The following is a 16,776-nucleotide window of genomic DNA, read 5'->3' on the forward strand; positions in this document are numbered from 1 at the left end:
CTGGCAAACCTGAGAATAGCGTTCCGATACCTTAATAAGGAATCGTTCAAGACACTGTACACTGTGTATGTTAGGCCCATACTGGAGTATGCAGCACCAGTCTGGAACCCACACCTGGTCAAGCACGTCAAGAAGTTAGAGAAAGTACAAAGGTTTGCAACAAGGCTAGTCCCAGAGCTCAAGGGAATGTCGTACGAGGAAAGGTTAAGGGAAATCGGACTGACGACACTGGAGGACAGAAGGGTCAGGGGAGACATGATAACGACATACAAGATACTGCGGGGAATAGACAAGGTGGACAGAGATAGGATGTTCCAGAGAGGGGACACAGGGACAAGGGGTCACAACTGGAAGCTGAAGACTCAGACGAGTCACAGGGACGTTAGGAAGTATTTCTTCAGTCATAGAGTTGTCAGCAAGTGGAATAGCCTAGCAAGTGAAGTAGTGGAGGCAGGAACCATACATAGTTTTAAGAAGAGGTATGACAAAGCTCAGGAAGCAGAGAGAGAGAGGATCCAGTAGCGATCAGTGAAGAGGCGGGGCCAGGAGCTGAGTCTCGACCCCTGCAACCACAATTAGGTGAGTACAATTAGGTGAGTACAGTGTACATACACACACACACACAAACACATACACACACACGCACACACACACACACACACACACACACACACACACACACACACACACACACACACACACACACACACACACACACACACAACATATAAACAACTGACGTGCTCACACACACACGCGCCAACACACATACACACTCGGGGCCAGGAGCTGAGTCTCGACCCCTGAAACCACAACTAGGTGAGTACACACACACCCACTCATTCACACAGCTGATCCTTGGAATTTGACCGCGTCCCCTCACCCCCCCACACACCTTTCCCTCCCCCACAGACCTTTCCCCTCCCCCGTTCTTGCCTTCACTCCCTCTTCGCTCCTATCTCTCATAGCCTTTTTCCCTCCCCGCCCCCCGACTCTCTGTCTCTGTCTCTCGCTCTCTCTCTCTCTCTCTCTCTCTCTCTCTCTCTCTCTCTCTCTCTCTCTCTCTCTCTCTCTCTCTCTCTCTCTCTCTCTCTCTCTCTCTCTCTCTCTCTCTCACTACCATAACCCTATCCCTCACCCTCCTCTCTCTCTATAGGCTTCTCTCTCCATCTCCCTTTTTCTATATTTCTACCCCTCCCTCGCATTTCTCTCTCTCATAGCCTTTTCCCTCACCCTCCTTTCTCCCTCTCTCTCTCTCTCTCCCTCTCTTTCTCCCGCTCTTTCTTCCTCTCTCTACCCTTTCTCTCCCCCTCTCATTTCTCTCTCTCCCCCCATTGGTCTTATCCCTCACCCCATACTCTCTCCTCTCTCTCCCTCTTTCTACCCTTTCTCTCTCCCCCTCTCACCCTCTCCCTCCTCTAGCCTTCTGTCTGTGGTAAAAAAAAAAAATTGGTGGCCCTAGAGGACGGAAAACAAGAGATCTGGTGGACGAACCAGGGAGGAAAGACTGGGAGTTAGAGCTCCAAAAAAGGGAGGAAGAGTGGAGAAGGAAGATAGTAGAGCTTGGTATGAAAATGGAGGAGCAGATAGCTGAAGAGTGCAGGAAGTGGGAAGTAAAGGTCTTGGCAGCAGAAGCTAGGATACAGTGCTTAGAAGAGAAACTACAAAGCCTGAAACAGATTAGAGAGACAAATGACAATTCAGATGTGACATCAGGAAATTCAATGTCAGCCGCAGACAAGGGGACGGTAAGCAACAAAGGAGACATGCCATACGCGAAGGCCCTATCAGACCCACGTGGGGCCATAGAAAAGACGAGGAGCACACTAAGATCAAATGACAGGTCCGAAGACAATGAAGGTATACTATATGCAGAGATTCTAACAGCCAACTGCAGTAGCAAGCTACAGCTGGTCATGAAAGACAGTTCACTGAGAATAGAAGTTTCAGATATGACAGGGACTGAAAGCAAGAACATGTCAATGGAAGGAAATAAAATGCCTCAGAGGAAGCAGATGGAGACTCAGTGGGAGGAGGAAAGGGCGAGGCCAGTTTTTGTGCACGGGCTCCAAGAAGCCAAGGGGGACAACTTCGAAGAAATAAAACAGGAGGTGAAAAAAATGATTGAAGGCATCATGAAAACAATAGGTGAGGGCGATATGACCCAGGTGACAAACTTTCAGAGAATTGGGTGGTTTGCGAGTGGAAGGATACTGCCTGTCAAAGTAATTTTAAAGGAAGAATCAGTTCGAACCAGGATTCTGCAAGAGAAAGCAAGACTGAGGGACAAACAGGGGTACCAGAGAGTATACCTCGACAGCAACAGAACACAAGAAGAAAGGACTACACTGAAAGAGAGGGTACAGAGACGCAAGGAGGAACGAGAGGCAATGATGAAGATGAGCAGGATCCAGACACAGGAGGAAGGGCAAACACATCCCACAGAATCTCCCACCAAAAGACTCCAACCGCGACTTTCCCAACGCAACTGAGCAACCTATACTACAACCCACTCACTGTTCCCTCTGCCACCAACCCCCATATCACAAACTTCACCCCAACAGCTGTCCCTTATGGGCATTCTGACCCCACCCCAATCATCACAAATCCCACCTACACCACAGCCCCATATAGGCCCCCACCAAGGCTCTTGCTCCCCCAACCCCAATATTCTTGCATGACCACAATGATATAAAAGAAACTGAAAGTTTGGTAAACAAACGTGGATGTAATAATGAATAAACATGAGGAGTGGAACGAAAGAATCAGTGAAAAATCCCCAGACGTCATAGCAGTCACAGAAACAAAACTTGCTGAGACAATAACAGACAATCTTCCCAATGGGATATCAGATCCTGAGCAAAGATAGAAGGAGTAGAGGGGGAGGAGGGGTTGCACTGCTCATAAAACACCGATGGGGATTTGAGGAAATGGAAGGCATGGACATGATTGGAGAAAGAGACTACATTGTAGGTACAATTCAGTCCGGAGAACATAAAGTAGTCATTGGAGTGATGTATAACCCACCACAGAACTGCAGGAGGCCAAGGGAGGAGTACGAAGAAAACAACAGGGTGATGGTGGACACACTGGCTGAGGTGGCAAGAAGAGCTCACTTGAGCAGAGCAAAGTTACTGGTAATGGGCGATTTCAACCACAGGGAGATCGACTGGGAAAACCTGGAGCCACATGGGGGTCCCGAAACATGGAGAGCCAAGATGATGGATGTGGTACTTGAAAACCTCATGCATTAACATGTCAGGGACATGGGAGAGGGGAGGATGAGCCAGCAAGACTGGATCTTGTGTTCACCCTGAGCAGTTCAGACATTGAGGATATCACTTACGAGAGGCCCCTTGGAGTTAGCGATCACGTGGTTCTGAGTTTTGATTATATAGTAAAGTTACAAGTGGAGAAGGTAACAGGAACTGAAGGGGACAGGCCAAACTATAAAAGGGGGGACTACACAGGTATGAGAAACTTCCTGCAGGAGGTTCAGTGGGACAGAGAAATGGTAGGAAAATCAGTAAACGAGATGATGGAATATGTGGCAACAAAGTGCAAGGAGGCAGAGGAAAGGTTTGTTCCCAAGGGAAACAGAAATAACAGGAAGACCAAAACGAGTCCTTGGTTTACCCGAAGGTGTAGGGAGGCAAAAACTAAGTGCAACAGAGAATGGAAAAGGTACAGGAGGCATAGGACCCAGGAAAACAAGGAGATTAGTAGAAGAGCCAGAAACGAGTATGCACAGATAAGGAGGGAGGCCCAGCGACAGTATGAAAACGACTTAGCATCGAAAGTCAAATCTGACCCGAAACTGCTGTATAGCCACATTAGGAGGAAGACAACAGTCAAGGACCAGGTGATAAGGCTGAGGAAAGAAGGTGGAGAACTCACAAGAAACGATCAAGAGGTATGTGAGGAGCTCAAAACGAGATTTAAGGAAGTATTTACAGTAGAGACAGGAAGGACTCTGGGGGGACAGACCAGATGGGGACACCAGCAAGGAATACACCAACAAGTGTTGGACGACATACATACAGATGAGGAGGAGGTGAAGAAACTGCTAAGGGACATCGATACCTCAAAGGCAATGGGACCGGACAACATCTCCCCGTGGATCATTAGAGAGGGAGCAGATATGTTGTGTGTGCCACTTACCACAGTCTTCAACACGTCCCTGGAAACTGGGCAACTACCTGAGGTATGGAAGACGGCAAATGTAGTTCCCATTTTTAAAAAAGGAGACAGAAAAGAGGCACTAAACTATAGACCTGTGTCATTGACATGTATAGCATGCAAAGTTATGAAGAAGATTATCAGGAGGAGAGTGGTGGAGCACCTGGAACGGAACAAGAGTATAAATGCCAACCAGCACAGATTCATGGAAGGGAAATCCTGTGTCACAAACCTTCTGGAGTTTTATGATAAAATAACAGAAGTAAGACACGAGAGAGAGGGGTGGGTTGATTGCATCTTCTTGGACTGCAAGAAGGCCTTTGACACAGTTCCTCACAAGAGATTAGTGCAGAAGCTAGAGCATCAGGCGCATATAACAGGAAGGGCACTGCAATGGATCAGAGAATACCTGACAGGGAGGCAACAACGAGTCATGATACGTAATGATGTATCACAGTAGGCACCTGTGACGAGCGGGGTCCCGCAGGGGTCGGTCCTAGGACCAGTGCTATTTTTGGTATATGTGAACGACATGATGGAAGGGTTAGACTCAAAAGTGTCCCTGTTTGCAGATAATGTGAAGTTAATGAGGAGAATTAAATCAGATGAGGACCAGGTAGGACTTCAAAGAGACCTGGACAGACTGGACACCTGGTCCAGCAAATGGCTTCTCGAATTTAATCCTGCCAAATGGAAAGTCATGAAGATATGGGAAGGGCACAGAAGACCACAGACAGAGTATAGGCTAGGTGGCCAAAGACTGCAAACCTCACTCAAGGAGAAAGATCTTGGGGTGAGTATAACACCGAGCATGTCTCCGGAAGCACACATCAATCAGATAACTGCTGCAGCATATGGGCGCCTGGCAAACCTGAGAACAGCATTCCGATACCTTAGTAAGGAATCGTTCAAGACACTGTACACCGTGTATGTCAGGCCCATACTGGAGTATGCAGCACCTGTTTGGAACCCGCACTTGATAAAGCACGTCAAGAAACTAGAGAAAGTACAAAGGTTTGCGACAAGATTAGTTCCAGAGCTAAGGGGAATGTCCTATGAAGAAAGATTAAGGGAAATCGGCCTGACGACACTGGAGGACAGGAGGGTCAGGGGAGACATGATAACGACATATAAAATTCTGCGTGGAATAGACAAGGTGGACAAAGACAGGATGTTCCAGGGAGGGGACACAGAAACAAGAGGCCACAATTGGAAGTTGAAGACATGAGTCAGAGAGATATTAGGAAGTATTTCTTCAGTCATAGAGTTGTCAGGCAGTGGAATAGCCTAGAAAATGACGTAGTGGAGGCAGGAACCATACACAGTTTTAAGACGAGGTTTGATAAAGCTCATGGAGCGGGGAGAGAGAGGGCCCAGTAGCAACCGGTGAAGAGGCGGGGCCAGGAGCTAAGACTCGACCCCTGCAACCACAAATAGGTGAGTACAAATAGGTGAGTACACACACACACACAAACACACACACACACACAAACACACACACACACACACACACTCACACACACAATGAAATATATTTTTTCGTTAGGTTCAGGATGATTTTGGCGAAATTATTGCATACACAAATTTTCGCTTACCCTATTCGGCAAGAAGAGCGTTGCTATTTATGCCAAAATAGCAAGTTTTACTTGTTCGGCACAAGACACACACACACATATACACACACACACACACATACACACACACACACACACACACACACACACACACACACACACACACACACATACACACACACACACACACACACACACACACACACACACACACACACACACACACACACACACACACACACACACACACACACACGCACACACACAGACTCACACACAGACTCACACACACACTCACACACACACACACACCTCACACACACACACACACACACACACACACACACACACACACACACACACACACATATACACACACACACACACACACACAAGACACACACAGACACACACACACGCATACAACAGGCCTAGTGTCTAATCGACATGTGCCTAGGACAAAATGGTAACTAACACATACACACACACACACTGCAGGAGGTTCCGTGAGACAGAGAACTGGCAGGAAAGCCAGTAAATGAAATGATGGAATATGTAACAACAAAATGCAAGGAGGCAGTGGAAAGGTTTATTCCCAAGGGCAACAGAAACAATGGGAAGATCAGAACGAACCTCTGGTTTACCCGACGGTGTAAGGAGGCAAAACTAAGTGCAATAGAGAATGGAAAAAGTACAGAAGGCAGAGAACACATGAAAATAGGAAGATCAGTCGCAGAGCCAGGAACGAGTTTGCACAGGTAAGGAGGGAGGCCCAGCGACAGTATGAAAATAACATAGCATCGAAAATCAAGACTGACCCGAAACTGTTGTATAGCCACATCAGGAGGAAGACAACAGTCAAAGACCAGGTGATCAGGTTGAGGACAGAAGGTGGAGAACTCACAAGAAATGATCAGGAGCTATGTGAGGAACTAAACAGGAGATTTAAGGAAGTTTTTACAGTAGAGACAGGAAGGGCTTTGGGAAGACAGCACAGAAGGGAACATCAAGAGGGAATATACCAACAAGTGTTGGATGACATACGAACAACCGAGGAGGAGGTGCAGAAGCTGCTAAGTGACCTTGATACCTCAAAGGCGATGGGACCGGACAACATCTCCCCATGGGTCCTTAGAGAAGGAGCAGAGATGCTGTGCGTGCCCCTAACCACAATCTTCAACACATCCCTTGAAACTGGGCAACTACCTGAGAAATGGAAGACAGCAAATGTAGTCCCTATATTTAAGAATGGAAACAGAAATGAGGAACTAAACCACAAGCCTGTGTCTCTGACATGCATTGTGTGCAAAGCAATGGAGAAGATTGTCAGGAGGAGAGTGGTGGAACACCTGGAATGGAACAAGATTATAAATGAAAACCAGCATGGGTTCATGGAAGGCAAATCCTGTGTCACAAACCTTCTGGAGTTTTATGACAAGGTAACAGAAGTAAGACACGAAAGAGAGGGGTGGGTTGATTGCGTTTTCCTAGACTGCGAAAAGGCCTTTGACACAGTTCCCCACAAGAGATTAGTGCAGAAGCTGGAGGATCAGGCGCATATAACAGGAAGGGCACTGCAGTGGATCAGGGAATACCTGACAGGGAGGCAACAACGAGTCATGGGACTTGAAGAGGTATCACAGTGGGCGCCTGTGACGAGCGGGGTCCCACAGGGGTCAGTTCTAGGACCAGTGCTATTTTTGATATATGCGAACGACATGATGGAAGGAATAGACTCTGAAGTGTCCCTATTCGCAGATGATGTGAAGTTGATGAGAAGAATTAAATCGGACGAGGATGAGGCAGGACTGCAAAGAGACCTGGACAGGCTGGACATGTGGTCCAGAAACTGGCTTCTCGAATTCAACCCTGCCAAATGCAAAGTCATGAAGATTGGGGAGGGGCAAAGAAGACCGCAGACAGAGTATAGGCTAGGTGGACAAAGACTACAGACCTCACTCAGGGAGAAAGACCTTGGGGTGACCCTAACACCGAGCACGTCACCGGAGGCACACATCAACCAAATAACTGCTGCAGCATACGGGCGCCTGGCAAACCTGAGAATAGCGTTCTGATATCTTAATAAGGAATCGTTCAAGACACTGTACACTGTGTATGTTAGGCCCATACTGGAGTATGCAGCACCAGTCTGGAACCCACACCTGGTCAAGCACGTCAAGAAGTTAGAGAAAGTACAAAGGTTTGCAACAAGGCTAGTCCCAGAGCTCAAGGGAATGTCGTACGAGGAAACGTTGAGGGAGATCGGACTGACGACACTGGAGGACAGAAGGGTCATGGGAGACATGATAACGACATACAAGATACTGCGGGGAATAGACAAGGTGGACAGATATAGGATGTTCCAGAGAGGGGATACAGAAACAAGGAGTCACAACTGGAAACTGAAGACTCAGATGAGTCACAGGGACGTTAGGAAGTATTTCTTCAGTCATAGAGTCATCAGGAAGTGGAAAAGCCTAGCAAGTGAAGTAGTGGAGGCAGGAACCATACATAGTTTTAAGAAGAGGTATGACAAAGCTCAGGAAGCAGAGAGAGAGAGGATCCAGTAGCGATCAATGAAGAGGCGGGGCCAGGAGCTGAGTCTCGACCCCTGCAACCACAATTAGGTGAGTACAATTAGGTGAGTACACACACACACACAAACAAACACACACACAGCGACAGTATGAAAATGACATAGCATCGAGAATCAAGACTGACCCGAAACTGTTGTATAGCCTCATCAGGAGGAAGACAACAGTCAAAGACCAGGTGATCAGATTAAGGACAGAAGGTGGAGAACTCACAAGAAATGATCAGGAGCTATGTGAGGAGCTGAACAGGAGATTTAAGGAAGTTTTTACAGTAGAGACAGGAAGGGCTGTGGGAAGACAGCACAGAAGGGAACATCAAGAGGGAATATACCAACAAGTGTTGGATGACATACGAACAACTGAGGAGGAGGTGAAGAAGCTTTTAAGTGACCTTGACACCTCAAAGGCGATGGGACCGGACAACATCTCCCCATGGGTCCTTAGAGAAGGAGCAGAGATGCTGTGTGTGCCTCTAACCACAATCTTCAACACATCCCTTGAAACTGGGCAACTACCTGAGAAATGGAAGACAGCTAATGTAGTCCCCATATTTAAGAAAGGAAACAGAAACGAGGCACTAAACTACAGACCTGTGTCTCTGACATGTATTGTGTGCAAAGTCATGTAGAAGATTATCAGGAGGAGAGTGTTCGAACACCTGGAAAGGAACTAGATTATAAATGAAAACCAGAATGGGTTCATGGAAGGCAAATCTTGTATCACAAACCTCCTGGAGTTTTATCACAAGGTAACAGAAGTAAGACACGAGAGAGAGGGGTGGGTAGATTGCGTTTTCCTAGACTGTAGGAAGGCCTTTGACACAGTTCCCCACAAGAGATTAGTGCAGAAGCTGGAGGATCAGGCGCACGTAAAAGGGAGGGCACTGCAATGGATAAGGGAATACCTGACAGGGAGGCAGCAACGAGTCATGGTACGTGAAGAGGTATCACAGTGGGCGCCTGTTACGAGCGGGGTCCCACAGGGGTCAGTTCTAGGACCAGTGCTATTTTTGATATATGTGAACAACATGAAGGAAGGAATAGACTCTGAAGTGTCCCTGTTCGCAGATGACGTGAAGTTGATGAGAAGAATTAAATCGGACGAGGATGAGGCAGGACTGCAAAGAGACCTGGACAGGCTGGACATGTGGTCCAGCAACTGGCTTCTCGAATACAATCCAGCCAAATGCAAAGCCATGAAGATTGGGGAGGGGCAAAGAAGACTGCAGACAGAGTATAAGCTAGGTGGACAAAGACTACAGACCTCACTCAGGGAGAAAGACCTTGGGGTGACCATAACACCGAGCACATCACCGGAGGCACACATCAACCAAATAACCGCTGCAGCATACGGGCGCCTGGCAAACCTGAGAATAGCGTTCCGATACCTTAATAAGGAATCGTTCAAGACACTGTACACTGTGTATGTTAGGCCCATACTGGAGTATGCAGCACCAGTCTGGAACCCACACCTGGTCAAGCACGTCAAGAAGTTAGAGAAAGTACAAAGGTTTGCAACAAGGCTAGTCCCAGAGCTCAAGGGAATGTCGTACGAGGAAAGGTTAAGGGAAATCGGACTGACGACACTGGAGGACAGAAAGGTCAGGGGAGACATGATAACAACATACAAGATACTGCGGGGAATAGACAAGGTGGACAGAGATAGGATGTTCCAGAGAGGGGACACAGGGACAAGGGGTCACAACTGGAAGCTGAAGACTCAGACGAGCCACAGGGATGTTAGGAAGTATTTCTTCAGTCATAGAGTTGTCAGCAAGTGGAATGGCCTAGCAAGTGAAGCTGTGGAGGCAGGAACCATACATAGTTTTAAGAAGAGGTATGACAAAGCTCAGGAAGCAGAGAGAGAGAGGATCCAGTAGCGATCAGTGAAGAGGCGGGGTCAGGAGCTGAGTCTCGACCCCTGCAACCACAATTAGGTGAGTACACACACACACACACACACATACGCACACACACACGCACACACACACACACACACACACAGACACACACACACACACACACACACACACACACACACACACACACACACACACACACACACACACACACACACACACACTACGAGGAGAGGTTAAGGGAAATCAACCTGACGACACTGGAGGACAGGAGAGATAAGGGGGACATGATAACGACATACAAAATACTGAGAGGAATTGACAAGGTGGACAAAGACAGGATGTTCCAGAGATTGGACACAGTAACAAGGGGACACAGTTGGAAGCTGAAGACACAGATGAATCACAGGGATGTTAGGAAGTATTTCTTCAGCCACAGAGTAGTCAGTAAGTGGAATAGTTTGGGAAGCGATGTAGTGGAGGCAGGATCCATACATAGCTTTAAGCAGAGGTATGATAAAGCTCACGGCTCAGGGAGAGTGACCTAGTAGCGATCAGTGAAGAGGCGGGGCCACGAGCTCGGACTCGACCCCCGCAACCTCAACTAGGTGAGTACAACTAGGTGAGTACACACACACACACTTCCATATATACGTACCACACACACACTCACTCACTTACATACATGCATATATACATACGTACATACGTACATATATACATACATTCATACATACATACATACATACATACATACATTCATACATACATACTTACATATATACATACATACATACATACATACATACATACATACATACATACATACATACATACATACATACATACATACATACATACATACATACATACATACATACATACATACATACATACATACATACATACATACATACATACATACATACATACATACATACATACATACATACACACATATATACATACATACATAAATACATGCATACATACATACATACGTACATACATACATTCATACATACATACATACATATATACATACATACATACATACATACATACATACATACATACATACATACATACATACATACATACATACATTCATACATACATACATACATATATACATACATACATACATACATACATACATACATACATACATACATACATACATACATACATTCATACATACATACATACATACATACATTCATACATACTTACATACATACATACATACATACATACATACATACATACATACATACATACATACATACATACATACATACATACATACATACATATATACATACATACATACATACATACATTCATACATACATACATACATACATACATACATACATATATACATACATACATACATACATACATACATACATACATACATACATACATACATACATACATACATTCATACATACATACATACATACATACATACATACATACATACATACATACATACATACATACATACATACATACATACATACATACATACATATAAAGATAAATACTATTTATACACGGGTGCAGAGCTAGAACCTCACCCGTCTAAATTACCTTAATTACCTTTCTGACTCTGTGATTTCCTGAGGCTAAACTCTGATCCAGGTTTAATTAAAACCAGCTTGGAAGCCTGGTTTATTGTCTGAATTATAAGGAAATTAGCTACAGTCTCTTAATGTGTTGTACCTTGTCGATATTTTGATCTGATTGGCATCCCTGAAATCTGATTGACAGGTGATGTAATTGAGGTCTATGATTGACAGGTGATGTAATTGAGGTCTATGATTGACAGGTGATGTAATTGAGGTCTATGATTGACAGGTGATGTAATTGAGGTCTATGATTGACAGGTGATGTAATTGAGGTCTATGATTGACAGGTGATGTAACTGAGGTCTATGATTGACAGGTGATGTAATTGAGGTCTGTAATTGGCGTGTGTTGTAACTCAAGTCTCTGAATTATGAATGGTATGCGATGTAATTCAGGTGTCCAAGTTCTGATTGGCGTGCTGTAACGCCCACGCAATGTGTGTGTGTGTGTGTGTGTGTGTATTAGAATGTGAGTTTGAATATATAACTTTCAACCTTAAAAAAAATCGAAACTTTGGACATTAACAAGACCAAATTATCCGCTTCAGGTAAAACACTCACACACACACACACACACACACACACACACACACACACACACACACACACACACACACACTCACACACACACACACAAATTCCGCCTTTTCGCCTTTAAATAATGCACATCACTGCCTCAAATAAAAACATCCTCTCCGCCTACAGTAGAGCGCAACTTTCCGCCCTAAGCACCGCAACATCTACACTGGTTCACAGACTTTCCTTTCTCTAGTTTATTCCAGATTTCTTTTTTTCCGTCTTGATTTGAATATTCACTTCATAATCCGCCATTTTTGCTTGTTTGTTTTGGTAAAGACAGAGGAGAGTAAGAATGCGCAACTCCACTAACTTTATTACTAAGTTATAATTGATGCGGTTTTATTGTTGCTGATGTGTGGTGACGTGAGTTGTGAGGCCTGAGGAGATGTTCTCTGTCTGTGGCTACGTCTGTATGTGTGTCTGTGGTTATATCTGTGTCTGTGGGTATGTCTGTGTTTGATTTTTGTTTTTGTGTCTCTTCCTGTGAGGCTTTTCCTGTTTTTCTGTATGTGTGTCTGTTTCTGTGTCATTGACTGTCTGGGTTTGTGCCAGTGTCTGTCTGCGTCTGCGTCACTGTCTGTGTCAGGGCTTCTCTCTCTCTGTGAGTCTGTTTGCTTCTCTGTTTTCTGGGAGTATGTCTGTTGCTCCTTGAGTATCTGTTCCTGCATCTTATTGTCTATGTATGTTTATTGTGTTTTCTCCTGCCTCGGTGTGTGTGTGTGTGTGTGTACTCACCTAATTGTACTCACCTAATTGTGGTTGCAGGGGTCGAGACTCAGCTCCTGGCCCCGCCTCTTCACTGATCGCTACTGGATCCTCTCTCTCTCTCTGCTTCCTGAGCTTTGTCATACCTCTTCTTAAAACTATGTATGGTTCCTGCCTCCACTACTTCACTTGCTAGGCTATTCCACTTGCTGACAACTCTATGACTGAAGAAATACTTCCTAACGTCCCTGTGACTCGTCTGAGTCTTCAGCTTCCAGTTGTGTGTGTGTGTGTGTGTGTGTGTGTGTGTGTGCGGTCGCGCTTGCGCGCACGCTCGTGCCTCCCCCTCCCTCCCTCCCTAACCACCTCTCTTTCTCAGTCTTTCCCCCTCCTTTCTTCCCCTTCCTTTCTTCAATTATCCCTTCCCCTCACCCCTCCTACCCTCTCCCTCCTCCTTCCAACCCCCTCCCTCTCCCACTGCAGCAGCTAACCAGAAAGATCAACAAGGAAACTTACGAGGGCTCAGAATTTAAAGCTTTTCGGAACATACTCTCTCTTCCCCCTCCACTACCTCCCTTCTTCCTCTCCTCTACCCCTTCCCCTTATATACGTCCGAGACGTGCTGACGGATACCCAGGGGAGGGGAATCCTGGAAGATGAGGAGGGATGTGAAACACCGGGACATATTGCTTTTCGAGTTCAATCACTAGGGGAAGAGAAGACCATGTTGGGAATACAGTCAGAAAGGTAAAAGAGATGTCAGAAGCTTCGAACAAGAAGGACCTGGAGGGGAGGGGGAAGTTGTGCGGCGCCGGCAGTAACAGCCTGGTTGATCAAGCCCTGATCCACCAGTAGGCCTGGTCATGGCCCCGGCCGTGGGGGGCGTTGATCCTCCGGAACAGCTTCCAGGTAACATCCTCCAGGTAACACCCTTCAGGTAACACCCTCCAGATAACACCCTCCAGATAACACCCTCCAGGTAACCCCCTCCAGGTAACACCTTTCAGGTAACACCTTCCAGGTAACACCCTCCAGGTAGCACCCTCCAGGTAACACCTTCCAGGTAACACCTTCCAGGTAACACCCTCCAGGTAACACCCTCCAGGTAACATCTTCCAGGTAACACCTTCCAGGTAACACCTTCCAGGTAACACCCTCCAGATAACACCCTCCAGGTAACCCCCTCCAGGTAACACCTTTCAGGTAACACCCTCCAGGTAATATCCTCCAGGTAACACCCTCCAGGTAACATCCTCCAGGTAACACCCTCCAGGTATAAGGATATTAATGCAGGATATCATCTGAGCAGCCAAGGCAGTGAATGTGTATCTGGTGAAGGTAAGAACATAAGAAAGAAGGAACACTGCAACAGGCCTACTGACCCATGCGGAGCAGGTCCATGTCCCCCCCCCGGAATAGACCAATGACCCACCCCCCGGATTATCCCAATGACCCACCCTGTCTGGTCATCCCCACTCAAGGAAGGAGCACGGTACCAGACCCAGCAGCACAAGCTAGTCAGGTCCAACTCACACCCACCCACACGCACTCATGTATTTATCTAACCTATTTTTAAAACTACACAACGTTTTAGCCTGAATAACTGTACTCTGGAGTTTGTTCCACTCATCCACGACTCTATTACCAAACCAGTGCTTTCTTGTATCCTTCCTGAATCTGAATTTTTCCAACTTGAAACCATTGCTGCGAGTCCTGTCTTGGCTGGAAATTTTCAGCACACTATTTACATCCCCTTTATTTATTCCTGTTTTCCATTTATACACCTCGATCATATCCCCCCTAATTCTACGCCTTTCGAGAGAGTGCAGATTCAGGGCCTTCAGTCTATCCTCATAGGGAAGATTTCTGATACATGGGATCTTTGTCATCCTCCTTTGTACGTTTTCCAGAGCATTTATATCCATTCTGTAATACGGTGACCAGAACTGAGCAGCATAGCCTAAATGAGGCCTAACCAAGGATATATAGAGTTGAAGAACAACCTGAGGACTTCTATTATTTTTACTTCTAGATATGAAGCCAAGAATTCTGTTAGCTTTATTGCGAACACTAATGCACTGTTGTCTTGGTTTCAGATTACTGCTAACCAGAACTCCTAAATCCTTTTCGCAATCAGTAGTATTAAGATCTACATTATTTAGTTTATATGTGGCATGGTTATTTACCTGTCCAACATTTAGAACTTTGCATTTGTCAATATTAAACTGCATCTGCCACTTCTCCGACCATTGCATCAGTCTATTCAAATCATCCTGGAGTGCTCTAGTGTCCTCATTAGAATGAATTGGACGGCCTATTTTGGTGTCATCAACAATTTGCTTATGTCGCTATTTATTCCCTCATCAATGTCGTTTATGTAAATTGTGAACAACAACGGGCCCAACACTGACCCCTGAGGAACACCGCTTGTGACGTGCCCCCATTCTGATTTCTCCCCATTTATGCATACAGTGCTTCTTGGTGCCCTGGGCGAAATGTGTGACTTGGTAACGTTTCTACACAAAACAAAACATGACTTGATAAGGTTCTACACAGAGCGACAATTTGTCCCACACACACATAAAATAAATCACACACATAGAATAACACACACACACACACACACACACACAGAGGAGCTAGGACTCGACCCCTGCAACCTCAGCTAGGTGAGTACACACATACGCATACACATACAAAGTAGCACAACACACACACACAAACATGAAAAGCAACACAATGCACACAGGTTCGTCCTCGAATTTCCACACAGACTTGATGCAATTGTCGCATATCTCTGTGTGCTTGTTAGTGTGTTGACTTGGGTTGGGGAAGGTATGTGTGTGTGTGTGTGTGTGTGTGTGTGTGTGTGTGTGTGTGTGTGTATGTGTGTGTGTGTGTGTGTGTGTGAGTGTGTATGTGTGTGTACTCACCTATTTGCTCACCTATTTGTGGTTGCAGAGGTCGATTCATAGCTGCTGGCCCCGCCTCTTCACTGATTGCTACTAGGTCCTCTCTCTCCCTGCTCCATGAGCTTTATCATACCTCGCCTTAAAACTGTGTGTGTGTGTGTGTGTGTGTGTGTGTGTGTGTGTGTGTGTACTCACCTAGTTGTACTCACCTAGTTGTACTCACCTAGTTGAGGTTTCAGGGGTCGAGTCCAAGCTTCTGGCCCCGCCTCTTCACTGGTCTCCACTAGGTCGTGTGTGTGTGTGTGTGTGTGTGTGTGTGGTTGCAGGGGTCGAGTCACAGCTCCTGGCCCCGCCTCTTCACTGATTGCTACTAGGTCTTCTCTCTCCCTGCTCCATGAGCTTTATCATACCTCGCCTTAAAACTATGTATGGTTCCCGCCTCCACTACTTCACTTTCTAGGCTATTCCACGACTTGACTACTCTATGTCTGAAGAAATACTTCCTAACATCCCTTTGATTCATCTGAGTCTTCAACTTCCTGAAGACCCTGACCCTCCTGACCTCCAGTGTCGTCAGGCCGATTTCCCTCAACCTTTCTTCGTAGGACAATCCCCGTAGCTCTGGGACTAGTCTTGTTGCAAACCTTTGCACTTTCTCTAATTTCTTGACGTGCTTGACTAGGTGTGGATTCCAAACTGGTGCTGCATACTCCAGTATGGGCCTGACGTAAATGGTATA

The sequence above is a fragment of the Cherax quadricarinatus genome, chromosome 1, assembly GCF_038502225.1.
Source record: "Cherax quadricarinatus isolate ZL_2023a chromosome 1, ASM3850222v1, whole genome shotgun sequence".
Classification (NCBI taxonomy): Eukaryota; Metazoa; Arthropoda; class Malacostraca; order Decapoda; family Parastacidae; genus Cherax; species Cherax quadricarinatus.